Source organism: Zalophus californianus, chromosome 16 (assembly GCF_009762305.2).
Source record: "Zalophus californianus isolate mZalCal1 chromosome 16, mZalCal1.pri.v2, whole genome shotgun sequence".
Taxonomy (NCBI): Eukaryota; Metazoa; Chordata; class Mammalia; order Carnivora; family Otariidae; genus Zalophus; species Zalophus californianus.
Genome location: NC_045610.1, coordinates 46,847,855 through 46,863,084, shown reverse-complemented (window position 1 = coordinate 46,863,084; position 15,230 = coordinate 46,847,855). Strand labels below are relative to the sequence as shown.

General features: G+C 40.2%; 1 protein-coding gene and 1 long non-coding RNA gene across 5 annotated transcripts in view; one reads left to right on the top strand and one right to left on the bottom strand.

The window, feature by feature from the left end:
- Positions 1–9,328, bottom strand: part of TANC2 (tetratricopeptide repeat, ankyrin repeat and coiled-coil containing 2) — a 353,239-nt gene extending 343,911 nt beyond the window's left edge. For all 4 annotated transcript variants that reach the window (XM_027624902.2, XM_027624912.2, XM_027624910.2 and 1 more), the window contains exon 1: positions 9,056–9,328. The gene's annotated coding sequence lies outside the window, so the exon portion shown is untranslated. The remainder of the gene's footprint in view (positions 1–9,055) is intronic.
- Positions 9,329–10,063: 735 nt separating this feature from the next.
- Positions 10,064–15,230, top strand: part of LOC113939214 — a 32,041-nt gene continuing 26,874 nt past the window's right edge. Inside the window, exon 1 of the long non-coding RNA XR_003525167.1 lies at positions 10,064–10,351. This is a non-coding gene — a long non-coding RNA (uncharacterized LOC113939214). The remainder of the gene's footprint in view (positions 10,352–15,230) is intronic.

Here is a 15,230-nt window from a genome sequence, read left to right as displayed (position 1 = left end):
CACTAGTACAGAGGCCACAAGGTGCTCATTAAGCCCAGAATAATCAAATACATCTTAAAAGATGCCAACCCTAAGTTAGACAGGCTCACCCTTATCATCCATCCCAGTCTCAGGAAGTACACTTATTTCCATAGTGTCAAAACTACCAGGCTTTAGCAACCAAAGTCCAGGAGTCAGGCCAAAGTCAAAGCTGAAGTCCAGGCCCCACAAAGTCCCCCCAAAGACTCTAGAAAAAAGGCTTCTATCAACTTTGAGGGTCAAAGAATTGTACAAAACTTGGACTACTGTCCACAAAGGCAGGCATCTCCTTATCCTATTTTGTATAAATACAATACAAAGTCCTCCAATTCATACCAAAAGAGAGAGGTAATCATATAGTTTTGATCTTACAATTTTTTAATATAATAAATTATGTTAATATTTAACTGTCCTTGCCTTCCTGGAATAAACTCTGATGTATTATCTTTTAAAAACACTACTAGTTTCATCTTGCTAATATTTTATTTAGAATGTTTGCTTCTCTGGGGCGCCTTCTCTGGCTCAGTTAGTTGAATGTCCAACTCTTGATTTCGGCTCAGGTCATAATCTCAGGGTCATGAAATCGAGCCCCACACTGGGCTCCATGCTCAGTGGGGAGTCTGCTGGAGATTTTCTCTCTCTCCCTCTCCCACACTCGCACATGCGTTCTCTAAAATAAATAAATCTTAAAAAAAAAATGTCTGCTTCTCTGGTCATGAGTAAGAGTGGACTAATGTTTATAACGGCAAAAAAAAAGAAAAAAGAAAATAATCTTAATGTCCATCAGTTGGGGAACAACAGAATAAATTATGGTGTAGTATGCTTTAGAATGTTATTCAGCTTTTTAAAATTAGATTTCCATTTACTAAGCTGGAGAGATGCCATGATACATTCTTAAAAGAATAAAGCAAGTTACAAAAAGCCTGTATGTGTGTGTATATACGTATATGATTTTGAGTGAGAAAAAGATGTTGAAAAATACTCAGTGTTGGTTAATGTTGGCTACTCCAAGGAGGAAAACCGGAGAAGGGAGAGACCTGTAGGGAGAGGAAAATACTAACTTTTCCTTTATTCACCCCTATTTATTTGCGTGGTTGCAAGCAGAGTCTTACTTTCATAATTTTCTAATAAAGGTAGAATGGGGGGGAGAGAACAGTTATCTACTAAAAGTATGACAATTAGCATTAGTTGACAACTAATAAATGACTACCTTTAATGCATCCAAAGACAAAATTAGAATTAAATTATATAAAGCAAGGAGAGGAATTATTATGAAGTTCATTTATTTAAAAATACAAAACAAACCGATCTGGAACCAAAGTTGCATATAAGTGGTCTTTCTCAAGTGCATTAATAAGCAAGATGTCTTCAGGATGAACTAGTTTTTATTTTATAACTAGCACAAACTTACCCATTCATGAGTATTTTGACAACTAAGGAGAAAACTAAGAGAAAGTGAGTCAAAGAAAAATATTCAGTGAATAACTATGCATGATACACTGGGCAAAATGCTACAGAAGTAATGGAAACTCAGGAAAAAAAACGAGATTTTGAATAACTTGTTATTTACACTAAAGAAAGAGGGATAAACTTTTTCTAATGTATTATTTTACACTGTAAACAGACAAGGCCTTTTTATTAAGTAAATCACAAAAGAAAAGCAACCACCTTAACTGATTATCACAAATTTTTAAAAAAGAAAAATTACAAAAAGCTATCAACATGTAGCATGGGTGATGGGGGGATAAAGTTATCACAGAAAATTCCAGTTAGTCACAAAAGTGAGAAATGTTATGACATTTACGTGATCGAATTGAAAAAAGAATTGTCAAAGAGCTGACTGTCTCAAGAAATGCCATGGTTAGCTATTTTATAGAGGAGATTAAAAACTAATTTTTTTTTGTCACGTTTGTGGTACTTAAAGGGAAACAGCCCAAAAAGGTATGCACACCAGGAGCCTGCCCAACAGCATCTCACTTCTAAAACTATTTTTAAATTTGCAGTTAAGAACTCTCTCTCTCAGCTCTCATCAAATCTTTCATAAGAGAAAATTTCAGGATAAAAATAAATCAGTAACTTAATTACCATGGGTCTTTTAAATGCCTTGGAAGGCTGAAAAGGAGAGCAAGACAAGGTAACAAGGAAAAGCTGGACTGACAATGCTAGTAGAAAATTGTGGGGAGGAGTTGGGTGAAGCATGCATTAAATAAAGAGAAATCCAGGATGATTTCCAAGGCCTAATAAAAATGACCATTCCTTAAGTATTAAACATTGTCCTAAGGATTTTCACTGACATTATTTCACTTTGTCATCACCAAAACCCTGCAAGATAGATTTTAGCCCCTCATACATCTAGTAAGTGACAAAGTAATAATTCGAATCTGTTTTCATGATTCAAAAACATACAAATTCATGTTCTTTCTACTATAAAATGGGTCTCACGATTGTAGAATTTCAAAAGCTTCTTACAACTAAACAACAGTATTGTCATTCTATCATAATGAAATGTGTGGGTCGCCTGGGTGGCTCAGTTAGTTAAGCATCTGACTCTTGATTTCGGCTCAGATCATGATCTCAGGGTCATGAAATAGAGCCCCCCTCAGGATCCACACTGAGCATGGAACCTACTTAAGATTCTCTCTCTCCCTCTGCTCTTCCCCTCAAAATAAAATAAAATAAAGGAAAGTCTGATAACTTCCAAAAGAAGTCTTTCTTCCTCTTCAAAACCCCAAAAAGAAAGAGCTAAGATTCTCTGATGCTAAAACAGGATTTGGGTATGTAGTAAATCTTCATCCCATATGTCTAATAAAACTAATTACCTTCATTCACCCTAATTCCCAATCCGGAGGGACCCTACAGAATTCCTTGGAACTGAAACAAAAACAGAATTCTAGAGTAACAACAAATACCCACCAAGCTTCCATAACCTGACTAGCTTTACCCTACCAAATTTCAGCAACTAGAGCTAGAAACTGTGGGATCCCACAACCCAAGATTGTAAAGGGCTAAGAAAAGACTTCCTTCATTTAAACAGAAGGAATTTGCCTCGACCTGAGGCAGATTCTCTATGACTAAAATGATTAAATCACAGTATCTACATACCCAGTCCCATTCCCAAGCTTAATAACTAATCTACTTATAAGGCTAGATCCATAGGTGGGGTTGCCATGGCAATAAAAAACTGGTGCCATATTTCATCATGTTGTCAATCTCTATAATCGGATGTCATCTGATATAATCAGTTAATGATATGCAAGTACGGTATTACAGACAAGGAAATAAAGCATGGCTACCTAATCCAAAGATACCTATTTGGAGTAAATAAGTTTTCCATTATTATTGCTTATATATATTGCTTTGTGAATTTTAGGTCTGCAATACTTTTGATATTTATAAAAAGGAATGTTTAAAGCACTGTTTTCCTTTATTTTTTGTTTTTTTTTTTTGCTTTTAAGATTTTATTTATTTATTTGACAGAGAGAGGGAGAGAGAGCGAGAGCAAGAACACAAGCAGGGTGAGTGGGAGAGGGAGAAGCAGGCTTCCTGCCAAGCAGGGAGCCCAACGTGGGGCTCGATTAGAACCCTGGGATCGTGACCTGAGCCAAAGGCAGACGCTCAACGACTGAGCCCCCCAGGCGCCCCTTTTTTTGTTTTTTTTTTTTTAAGATTTTATTTATTTTTGTGAAAGAGAGAGCATGAGTGCGCCTGCATGGGGTGGGGAGAGCGCAGTGGGAGAAACAGACTCCCCGCTGAGCAGGGAGCCCTACCAAAGGCTCCATCCCCAGGACCCTCAGATCATGACCTGAGCAGAAGGCAGACACTTCACCGACTGAGCCACCAAGGCGCCCACTGTTTTCCTTTTCATGATACCTTTGCCACCTAATGAAAACAGTAAAACTTACCAACATTGACCAGTAAAACTTTAGGGAAGTGACAAATTTAATACACTGGGTTTTTTTACCTGTATTTTTCCTAGTATGAATATTAGGACACAGAATTCTGAATTACACTATTAGTTTTGATTTAAGGAAGAATATGAAATGTCCACTTTCAACTGAAAGACTACAGTAGTAAAACTATGTATACATAGTATGGAGTCAACAAATACTTAAGTGAAAGGCGCCTGAGTGGCTCAGTCGTTAAGCATCTGCCTTCAGCTCAGGTCATGATCCCAGGGTCCTGGGATGGAGCCCCACATCGGGCTCCCTGCTCAACAGGAAGCCTGCTTCTCCCTCTCCCACTCGCCCAGCTTGTGTTCCCTCTCTTGCTATCTCTCTTTCTGTCAAATAAATAAATAAAATCTTAAAAAAAAAAGATGCTATTCAAATAAACCAGGTGATAGTTTTCATGGTATTAGAACAAAAACTATTTATTTATACAGTATATTTATATGGTGCCTTCTCTCCAAATAATAATAGTATTTGTTAAGTACAGGCACTCAGCAGATATGACAATGCTGAGTTTCAATTCATTCACAAAGGGAAAAAAAAATTCCAAATAATTAAACTAGCTTCCAAACTATGTTATATTTGTTACCTTGATCAAACTAGTACTAGAAAAGTAAACAGCCATCTGCGACAGATTGTTCTAGCTCCTTAAAATAAAATCTGGGAACCATGAGTAAAAATAGTCCAGCTAACATTGGTGATTCTGTGTAAGTACATTCAACTACTATGCCCAATCACTAGGTCTCAGAAATTCAATTTTAATTCTATTGTAAAAGGAAGAAATATGACAAGGAGAGAATTTTGATGCATTTCTATTGCATACTTGTTCTACCTTACATCTAATCAAGATCAACTATCCTAGGGATGCCTGGGTGGCTCAGTCGGTTAAGCGTCTGCCTTCAGCTCAGGTCATGATCCCAGGGTCCTGAAATTGAGCCCCTTGTTGGGCTTCCTGCTCAGCAGGGAGCCTGCTTCTCCCTCTCCCTCTGCCCCTCCCCCCTGCTCATGCTCTGTGTCTCTCTCTCTCAAATAAATAAATAAAATCTAAAAAAAAAATCAACTATCCTAATATTCCCCTTTTGGAACTAGTACTGGCTTAGTATATGGTAGTCCCCTGCTAATCCACCCACAGTCCAGAAGCAGATGATCCTCCTTCTGATGTATAGTCAGAACATCAATAGTAACCCAAGGCTACATCACATCGCCTACATCATTCACCTCTTTTCATCTCATCACATAGGCATTTTATCATCTTGATAAAATGATAAGAAGTCATCACAAGAATGAATTCAGCACAATAAGATAATTTGAGAGGAGAGACCACATTCTCATAACTTTATTACAATATACTGTTTTAATTGTTCTATCTTATTATTGTTAAACTTTTATTATGCCTAATTTATAAATTAAACTTTATTGTAGGTATGTACTCATAGAAAAAAACAGTATATATCATTTCAGTACGATCCATGGTTTCAGGCATCCACTGGGGGTCTTGAAATGTATCCCCCTCAGATAAGAGGGGATTACTGTACTTCTTTCTAGGCTTACTTTTTTCTCCATTCAAAATAATGCATGCAAAATCTTTCAGAAAATACGAAAAGAGCAAATGCATAAATGAAAACGCATAATTTGCATTTATGGGCAAATATGGGGAAAAGCCAGAGAGCCAGCATGGGACAGTCCAAAAATCAAACACGGAAAAGGGAAATAATCAAATGTTTAATAATGTTAGTAAAACTTTATGATAAAGATGCAAACATCAAATTAGGTTTCATAAATGAAGTATGCTAAAAGGAACTATCAGCCAATCTAAAATACACAGCATGATCTAAATCTATGACAAATATACTAAAGAATATAAATATACATCTTGAATAAGTCTTAGTCATAATAGATTATCTTGAATTCCCTTATCAACAAATGTACATAAAAATGAAAGAAGTATTTGATTATATGAGCTATGTGATTTATAGAATGGCAGAAAGTTTGGCTTACAGAACAAAATAATTGTTTCAAATACAAGAGACGATTATTATTCTTTTTTCTTCTTTTTTTTAGGGGGGAGGGGCAGAGGAAGAAGGAGGGAATCTTAAGTAGGCTCCACACCCAGCACATGAGCCTGACACAGGGCTCCATCTCACAACCCTGAGATCATGAACTGAGCTGAAATCATGAGTTGGACGCTTAAATGACTGAGCCACCCAGGGGCCCTCTTATTCTTTATACTTTACACATAAATATGATTTCATATGTAATATATATGAAACAATGTTAAGTGTGACAAAAATCTGAGCCAACGATTATTGATGGAAGTGGTAAAATATACACATTCATCCAATCCATTTTTGTTACTTTTTAAAATAAAATAGATCATAAAAGTATGAATTAGGCAGGAAAAACAGACAATTTCTCCTCATTTTCCTTGAGAAAGTTAGCAGTAAAGATTTACTGGTGCTTTTAAAGAGATGGTATGTAGATGTCTGTGTGTGGTGTACTCTCTTTAAAAGCACCAGTAAACATTTATTGCACACTATGTACACACACACACACACACCCCAAATTACTTGAAAGTAACTTTTTATCTCTAAAGTCCCCCCAAAACCAACCTCCATCACAAATATTTCCTTAACCACATAGAAAGTACTGATACTCTTCTACTCATAATCCCAGAGATAAATTACAAAAATAAATCCCATAAAAGAAATGGTCATACTATAAGTAACTGTATTTTTGTTATATCTGTAGGCTTAATATTTATGTGTCTTACTACTTACTTATTGAATTGAAACTCAACTCTTCCACTTGCCAGCTAAATCTGATTCTTGACTGTCCTATGCAAGTTATTGAACATCTCTGTGTTTCAGTTTCTCATCAGTAAAATGTAAATAACAGGACATACTTCACAGGGTGCTGAAACTGATTAAAACGTGTATAACAGGACTGGCACAGAGTAAGGGCTATATAAGGGTGAGCATTAAAACTAGTACTTCTAGTAATAGTACTCCATCTTCCCAAACATATTAAAAACATTCTGAACAATTTGAATTACTGATTAAAATTAGATACTATCAAAAACAGACATTAAATCTGAAGCCTGACTAACAGTAAGTTTAAAGCCCTGCAACTCGGAAAAGAATAGATCATTAACAGATCCACATAACCACCCTGTCAAGAACAATCGGAGGAGAGTGGTTTTCCCAAGTGCAACTATCAATTTCTTCCCTTACACAAGGGGGCAGTGATAACAAGAAAAGAATGGGGCTCTGCAACACCTCTTCCTACAGACAGTAGGGGGTGGCAGTACATATGGCTTACAGTCAGAACAAAACAGGAAGACCCAACAGAACTGCTCTTTATTCTCCTCTGGCCCTCTCCTCTCTGCTTTAGCCCCAACATAGCCTCAAGATGAGGGATGTATCTATAGAAAACACTAAAACCCAGTATTAATCACCAAGTAAAATCCAGTTTTGTCTTTAAAGCAAATGATCCCTCAGTGGCTGAATGTGGATGCAGGAAGAAACCCATAGTATGAATTTTCAGATTATCTAGCAAATTACTTACTGTTATTATAAGAACAACATTCTTCAGGCAAGTCATTCAATTTCTCTACAATAATCACAACATAAAATACTAAAATCTCAATCATTAACTATATTCTAATGAACACAGCCAGATATTTCTGCTTGTTTCATACCAGACACTCATTGAATGTACATATGTAACTTATATTACACAGCTCATTGAACTATCTTTTGTTACTCCTGAAATTCCAGCTATTTTCTGACAATCCTCTCAAAACACAGATGTTCTTCTTAAATGGAAGTCACAATGTTTCGCAGCATGTGGGTAATTTCATATACAAAGACAGAAACAGAGAGATAGAGAAAGAATATTTAATATTTTATTCTTGTGCTCACATTCCTAAGATGATGTACCTGGGAAATGCTGACAGTATCCATGTTGCTGCTTTTTATGCTACATTTACTGTATTCAATATTTTCCCCATTTTGCCACCCCAACACCAAGAACATGCAAGAATAGATCACTACTGTCATTCACTGTAATTAACCACTGCAACAGCTTTTGGCTCCAACCCCTCAAAATGCCTGAAAATTTATCCCTTTTGTTCACCATATTGTTTTGTTTTCCTCATTCCAGATATTTTCACCTGTGTGAAAATGAAGACAGGGGCACACAGGAAAAAAAAATCCCTTTGCCTAATGATCTTGAACTCAGAATTATGATCAAGATGTGGTGTTTTTCTGTTTATTGTTTTTCTTTTCCTGGAGAGGAGCAGAGAACAGAAAGACACCCGAAACACCAAATCTTCCTAATGTTTATTATCATTGTTTATGTTTTGTGAAACCCATTTTACACAACTGAAATAAAAGACAGGATACAATTATAACAGTGCTTCTCTCCAAGCTGACGGCAAAACCTGGAATTATTTTAGCCTTATTTTTTCTTTCCCATCTCACAACCAGACACAATATGCTTTTTTTCTTTCACGTGGGTACGTACTATCTCTATCTCAAAAAATAGCATATCATAGCTCCTCTCGATTTCCTGTGATAAAATATCTAGCAATGAGCCTTATTAATCTTTTCTTACACTACATCTCCTTTCCCAGAGGGATTGTTAATATCGCACACAACACTTCTACCATGAATTTCAGTGCCACACAGGCCAATCCACCCTGCGCCTTACCTGGCACATTTCACAACTACTTTTTATGCTGCATTCTGGGGGCACATTTTGCAACTCGTTCTGCACCACATTGCCTGCCACGTTTAGCAATCTGCCTCGCATCTCATCCTGGGTCCCCGTCATCTAGAGGCTCTCTCGGTACCAAATTCCATGACACCTTCGGTGACACCGAAGTGACCGTCCCCGGCCCCATCTGAAGCCACCCTGAGTGCCACATTTGGAGCCAACCTTCCCCACACCTTGGACACCGGAGGCACTTCGCTGCCCGTTCCGCTGCTTCCCTGCTCGCCCCCGCCCCTCTCCCTGGAGCCGAGGCATTGGAGGCGAACGCCCCTGTCACTGAGGCGACCCCTCCTTCCGCCGCTCCCCGGGTCTCTTACCTGCCGCTCTGAGGGGCTCGCTGCAACTCCGGGTCAAGCCCCAGCCCCCGGGATCCCCAGTGAGGACCGCGCCGCCAGCCGGCGCCGCCCGCGATTCCCAGAGCACCTCGCTGCGCTCCGACGCCCGCGGTGGGTCTGCGCCCCGGAAAGGCGCGGCGGGGCCTCGCGGCGGGCAAGCGCAGCCCGCGGCGGTCCTCTTGTCAGCGGCGGCGCGGGTGCAGGCTCTCGCCCCTCAGCGCGGCGGCGGCGGCGGCGGCGGCAGCGGCGGCGGCGGTGGCGGCGGCGGACGCCTTGCTCCGCCTCGCGCGCGGCACAGCCGGGAGGTGAGCGCGAGGGGGATGGGATCGGGGGCGGGGCCGCCCGGAGGAGGCGCGGAGGGCGGCGGCGGGAGGGCAGCGCCGGCAGCCCCGAGCCCGGCGCTCGGAGAGCTCGCAGCTTCCCCCGCCCGACGGGCGGCTCGCGCGAGGCGGCTGTGCCAGCGGGCCCCGCCGGAGCAGCGCGCCCAGCAACCCGCGCCCGGCCGGCCGCTCGCTAGCGCCGCCGCCGCGCCGGGGGCGTCGCCCCCTCCGAGGCCGCCCGCAGCCCCGCCCCCTCCGGGCCGGGGTGGGGAGGAGCGCGAGCGCGGAGGGAGAGCGCGTGCGTGGGGGCGCGTGCGCGGTGGAGCGCGCGCGCCCCCGCCCCCTCCACAGTTTGGGGGTGGGGAGCGGCTGGGAGAGAGAGTGAAGACCGAATCCTTCCCTGCGCCGGGAGGTTGGGCCCTGACTGTGCCGCTCTGTGAGCTCTGGGCATTTCTCGTTTCCTCAGGGGGCTCTGACTGGTGGGGTCGAGGGTTTTGGTGGGGAAGAAGGGTGGAAGCTCAATAGCAGACAAGGCCCTAAATAGTTCGGCTCCGCCCCCGGAGGGGTGATGTCACTCTTGAGGTGCTGCTGCTGTCACGTGCGCTCACTTCTGGGCCTGTCCTCCTGCTTTAATGGGCAGAACGTTCCTCTGGATTTCCCCCACTTCAGTCACCTTACGTACACATCACTCCTGGAATCATCAAACTCTACATATGTCGGTTATTCTTTGCCTGATGCCCAACTGTAATATGTAAACTGCTTCAAATGCCACAGTTGGCTGTGGTGGGAAGCAGAATGAGGTGCAAAACCAGCCCTGGGTGGGTAGGTGGATGGGGAGGGAGGAGAGAGAAGGGAGACTATGTTATCTAGAATAATTGCTGAAAATTCACCGACCGCAGCTTGAGAGCCTGAGCTGAGGTTGTGACGCTGCTTCTGTCGCTGCCCGACTGGACAAGAGGTAATGTGGTTTTAAGAGCTAGTAGGCAAGGCACGGAAAGCCACCACATTAAAGCCTCCTCGGAGGTCTTACTTCCCCCATTAACCCTACACCTAGATCTTCCCCTTTTTCTTTCCTTTGCATCATAAAACAGCAAGTCAACTGTGGAAGATGTCTGGACATAAATTTTTCCGTGGGCTGTAAAATGATGCAAAGCAATCACTATTACATACTCTGCCAGGCTAATCTTCCCGTCCATAAACTGAGACGACCTTTCCTGGTCATCTATTCCCTAATGAGACGCCATGATTGTAAATAGATGCCCCTAAATTACTTCAGTCAAGGAACCTGTGTCTGTGGTGTTCCCAAGATAGTTTTGTTTGTTTGCTAACAGTTCTTTGAATCTACTTCATCCAGGAGTTTCTTTGTTTTTTTAAAAATTAGTATTAACTTCGGACTAATACAGGAAATTGAATATGAAGCCATTTTCAACAGCTAGTCTCTATAACGAATGCTTGAAAAGTTAGAGCAGCTTTGAATACTACAGCTAAAATGGCAAGGTGAAGGATTGATATATGGAATCTTTTGGTGGTAACTCCAAAAACTTAGATTACTCTAGCTATAACCTATCTATGGTGATAGTCGCATGGTAGTGATTATTTATGGGGGATTTGACAGGGCAAGAGGGAGCCTTCTGGGTTGCTAGAAATGTTCAATATCTTGACCTAACTAATGACTCTAAGGGTTAATATATATGCAAAAAGATTTATTCATACACACAAAGAGGCACTACTACAACATCATCATGATCGGAGTCTGGAAACCTGGGTTTAAATCTCAGTGTCAAAAAAATAAATAAATCTCAGTGTCACCCACCACTTACCAGCTATGTGACCTTAAGCAAGTCTCCAAGCCTTCTTTTCTTCATCTGTCTAATGTGAGTGATGATACCTCACAAAATGGTTGTAAAAATTAAATGAAATTATCTTTGAAAAATAGCACAAAGCCTGGTATAGAGTAAGTGCTTAGGAAGCAGTAGCTTATTCTTTTTGCACCCAGATTTACCCTATTCGATTCTCCTTTGGGTTTTTTGTTTGTTTATTTTAAAGATTACTTTGAATCTCAGCCTTTGTGAGTTTCACTGAGGCTAATATTCTTTCCCACAAGAAATAACAAAAGGCAGTCAGGGGTGTACTGTGTTAGTTTTCAAACTAGTTCAGGTAGCAGTACTTAGAAATTGTTGTGCTCATTGTGGAACACCATGAAATATTGATAGATTTAATTCTGCCATATGGACATGACAATTTTACCAGCACTAAATCTAGCTATATTATGTTTATGCAGATCTCTCACATATTTTAAAAAAATGTATTTTTAAGAAATAATAGGTCCATGTTTTTCCTTTAAAATTTGTTTGCAACTTTTCACAAAGTAGAAAGTACCAAAAGTTTAATAACAATTCACAAAATGAAAACCTTGAAGTCCATTTTTCCTAGAAATTAGAAAAACACTGTAATTGTTCAGTTTTAGCAGCAGAGTTCTCTTTATTGGATTTTCCCACAGTAAGCTCTAATAGCTGTGACCCACAGGGTCTCTTGCTCTGATGAAGTGAGTAACTCTGACTCACTGTCCTCATCATACTCCCAAAGATCAGTCTCCATTTCTTTTGGCTGACCTTTCCCAGATCCCATGTTCACACTGAGCAGTACGAGTACCCACTGAATGAACTCCCTGCCTTGCTGTTTTGATCATCCAGCATGATTCTATTCAGCCCATTCTCTTCCACATAACACTGCTGTTAAGTCTTGCAATTTGCTGCCACAGTCTAACTTTGTGGAGGAAACCCTGTGTCCCTGACAGAGGTAAGGGTGGGGTATAGTAGGGATGGTGAGCAACACTGTAGAGAGAAGTCAACCCTGTTCTCAGCTCTTCTCCCTGATTTGCTTTTCTGTCAGTGATACCTGAAATCCTGAGAATGCTAATTTTTTAACCTACTAAAAGTCCATTCTAGTCAAAATGACCATTTAGTCTGTAACTTAAATTTGGAAACATAATGCATGCCATGTAAGAGGAACATGCAAATGTGCATAAATTAGCCCAACCTTACCTTATACCTACCAACTCATCAGTGCCATCTGTACCAGTCAAAATGCCCTTTCTTGGTCTATCAACTCTGCACACTTGTACTCACCTCTGCATATGTCTTCCCCTGGTACCTCTAAGTCTCTGAAGCAAACCATCAGGCTCACCTTGCCTACCCTTTTTCCTCAATTCTCTCCCTGTTGAATAAAGAATAATGATATCCACTATTGATTGATTGCCTACTGGCCACAAATGCTTTACCAAATGCCTTAAATATTCTTTCTCATTTAATTCTCACAACATCCCATCAATATTAACTCAGTTTTCTAGATTGTTGAGGGGGGGGGGGGGCTTTGAGAGGTTAAATGCCCAGGTCAAGATCACACTGAATGGGTGGGCAGAGCCACAATCTAAACCCAAACAAACTTTATCCTCTATCAGTTACCCTCAAGATAATGGCCTATGAAATATAAATGAGAACACAGAATACATCATTTGGAAAATGTGAACCATATTATACCATGAAAGTATATCTCAAAAGTTGATTTAAAAGAGATTTTTCTCATTGATTGTTTTTCATAATCTCCTTTCTTTTTAACTGCAATTAATAATTCCAAACTCAATAGCTTCAACATTTTCCCCACCAACCCCCACCTTGGTCTTTTGATGAATATTTAATAATTTCAAGACTAACACTTAAAAGCATTTCCACATAGAGGAAATACTACTTAAAAGAAGTTTCCAGGGTGCCTGGGTGGCTCAGACGGTTAAGCGTCTGCCTTTGGCTCAGGTCATGATCTCAGGGTCCTGGGATCAAGCCCCACATCGGGCTCCCTGCTCAGCGGGGAGCCTGCTTCTCCCTCTGCCTCTGCCTGCTGCTTCCTCTGCTTGTGCTCTCTCTCTGTCAAAAAAAAAAAAAAGTTTCCAGTATATCTCTTTTTTTCCGGAAACTGAAAAATTCATGTACAGTATGAAGAAGCAAAACTCCATATATTTTTACATTGACATTTATAAATACTTGACAAGTATGTTTGTATGCTTATAACTGTATGCTTATAACTGTGGTAAGTACCACAGAGTATACTTAACTAATTTGAGAGATGTCTTGCCTACTAGAAACACATAATCTATTCAGGAAACAAAATACTTTAAATATTTAAATATTAATACAGCATAATATAGAACTAAGTGTTAAAACATGAGTTAAACAGTAGGTTCTGTGATCATCCTTAAAAGGAAGAAAGATACGTTTGACTGGAATGGTATGAGACTGCTACTTGAGGAAAGTAGAATAGGAAAAAATACAGATGGAAAGAAGGAAGAACTATTCCAGGGAGGACCCTAGAGAATCAACAAAAGTTTAAAGCAGGGAATAAGTATAAGAACTCTTAAGTCAAAGAATAAGTCCCTTTTGGAGGTGAGTTGCTTTCTTAACAAAGACAAGTATTGGTGTGAACTACAGATAGACAAGGTGCAAATCGAAAGAAACAGACCAATGAGCAACAAGTGTGGATGAATAGAAGAGTATTTACTAGTTAAGAGATAAAGCATCTAGTAACATCTTACCAACATCTGGTTGGTGAGAGGTTAGAAAAATGGCCCAGGACCAAACTGCAGAGGGTGCTGCCCAGAAAAGGAAGATACCATGATGTCTTTGAATAGAAGAATGACAAGAAGACAGTGTTTAAAACTTTATCTAGTTGGGTGGATTTCAGCACGGAAGGACTAGTGATACGGACATGGTTAAGAAGATATTACTATTTTATGAGCTAAAGAAGGTGACAGCTGATAGTCAAGAATTGTGGCAGTGGGAATAGAATGGAATAGTTCCAATAGCTATTGCATGGAAAGAATTAACAGAACTTTCTGAATAACTGAATGCAAAGGGTAAAGAGTGAGAAATCAAAATACAGCAAGGTGATAAAACTCTAGAAGACCATGGTACCTATGACAGAAGCAGGGGAGTCAACAGGAATGGTTTGAAAGAGAAGACAGAAAGAGATGGTGTTGGCATATTTTGTGTTTGTAGTAGTTTTTTATTGCTTTTGAATTACAAATCACTTAAGAATCTGATGGAACCAATGGATTCTCTCTTTTATTAAAAAAAAATTATTCATACTTGTACATGCTACACATTTGTAATGGATACCCTTGGAACTAACTGCCAAAAAGCTCTTGACACAAGCTTGGCCCATCAGAGCCCTGTCTGGAATTTTTGTGCTTTATATCCAGAGGTTCAAATCAGTCTCTCCATAGTAGCTGAAACTATGATGCTGTTAGCTGATCTGTTTCCTAACACGAGCATGAGAAAGAGAAAATGCTTAAATGCAGAATGAGAGGAAAAAGGAAAAGAGAGTCTCATAGAGAAAAACAAAGATCAGAAGTGAGAGAGGGAACATACCTTAATGGCATTTGAGTCCATGGGTCCATCACATTTCTATCCTTGAATTACAGGAGATAACCTAGTCCTTTATTGAAATTCCTCCATGGTTAAACTTGTTTGAGCTGCATTTCTGCAATTTATATATGAGAATTCTGATTAATTCAGGGGTTAAAGCTATTAACTGAAACCCACCCATGGGCTCCAGGTAAGAATTCTTGATTCAAGATATTGGAAAGTCACCCAAGTGGAAATAGACCAGTAAACAGGTTGAATTTTGGTGAGAAAGGGAAGAAAATGAATACTGATGCAGAGAGACTATAGATAGCACAGGTGTTCTAAGAGCAAGGACACTGGATCCAGACTGACTGCACTCAAATCCTAATTTAATTATTTACTAAATGTGTGATCTCAAGAAAGTTATTCTACATTTCTAGA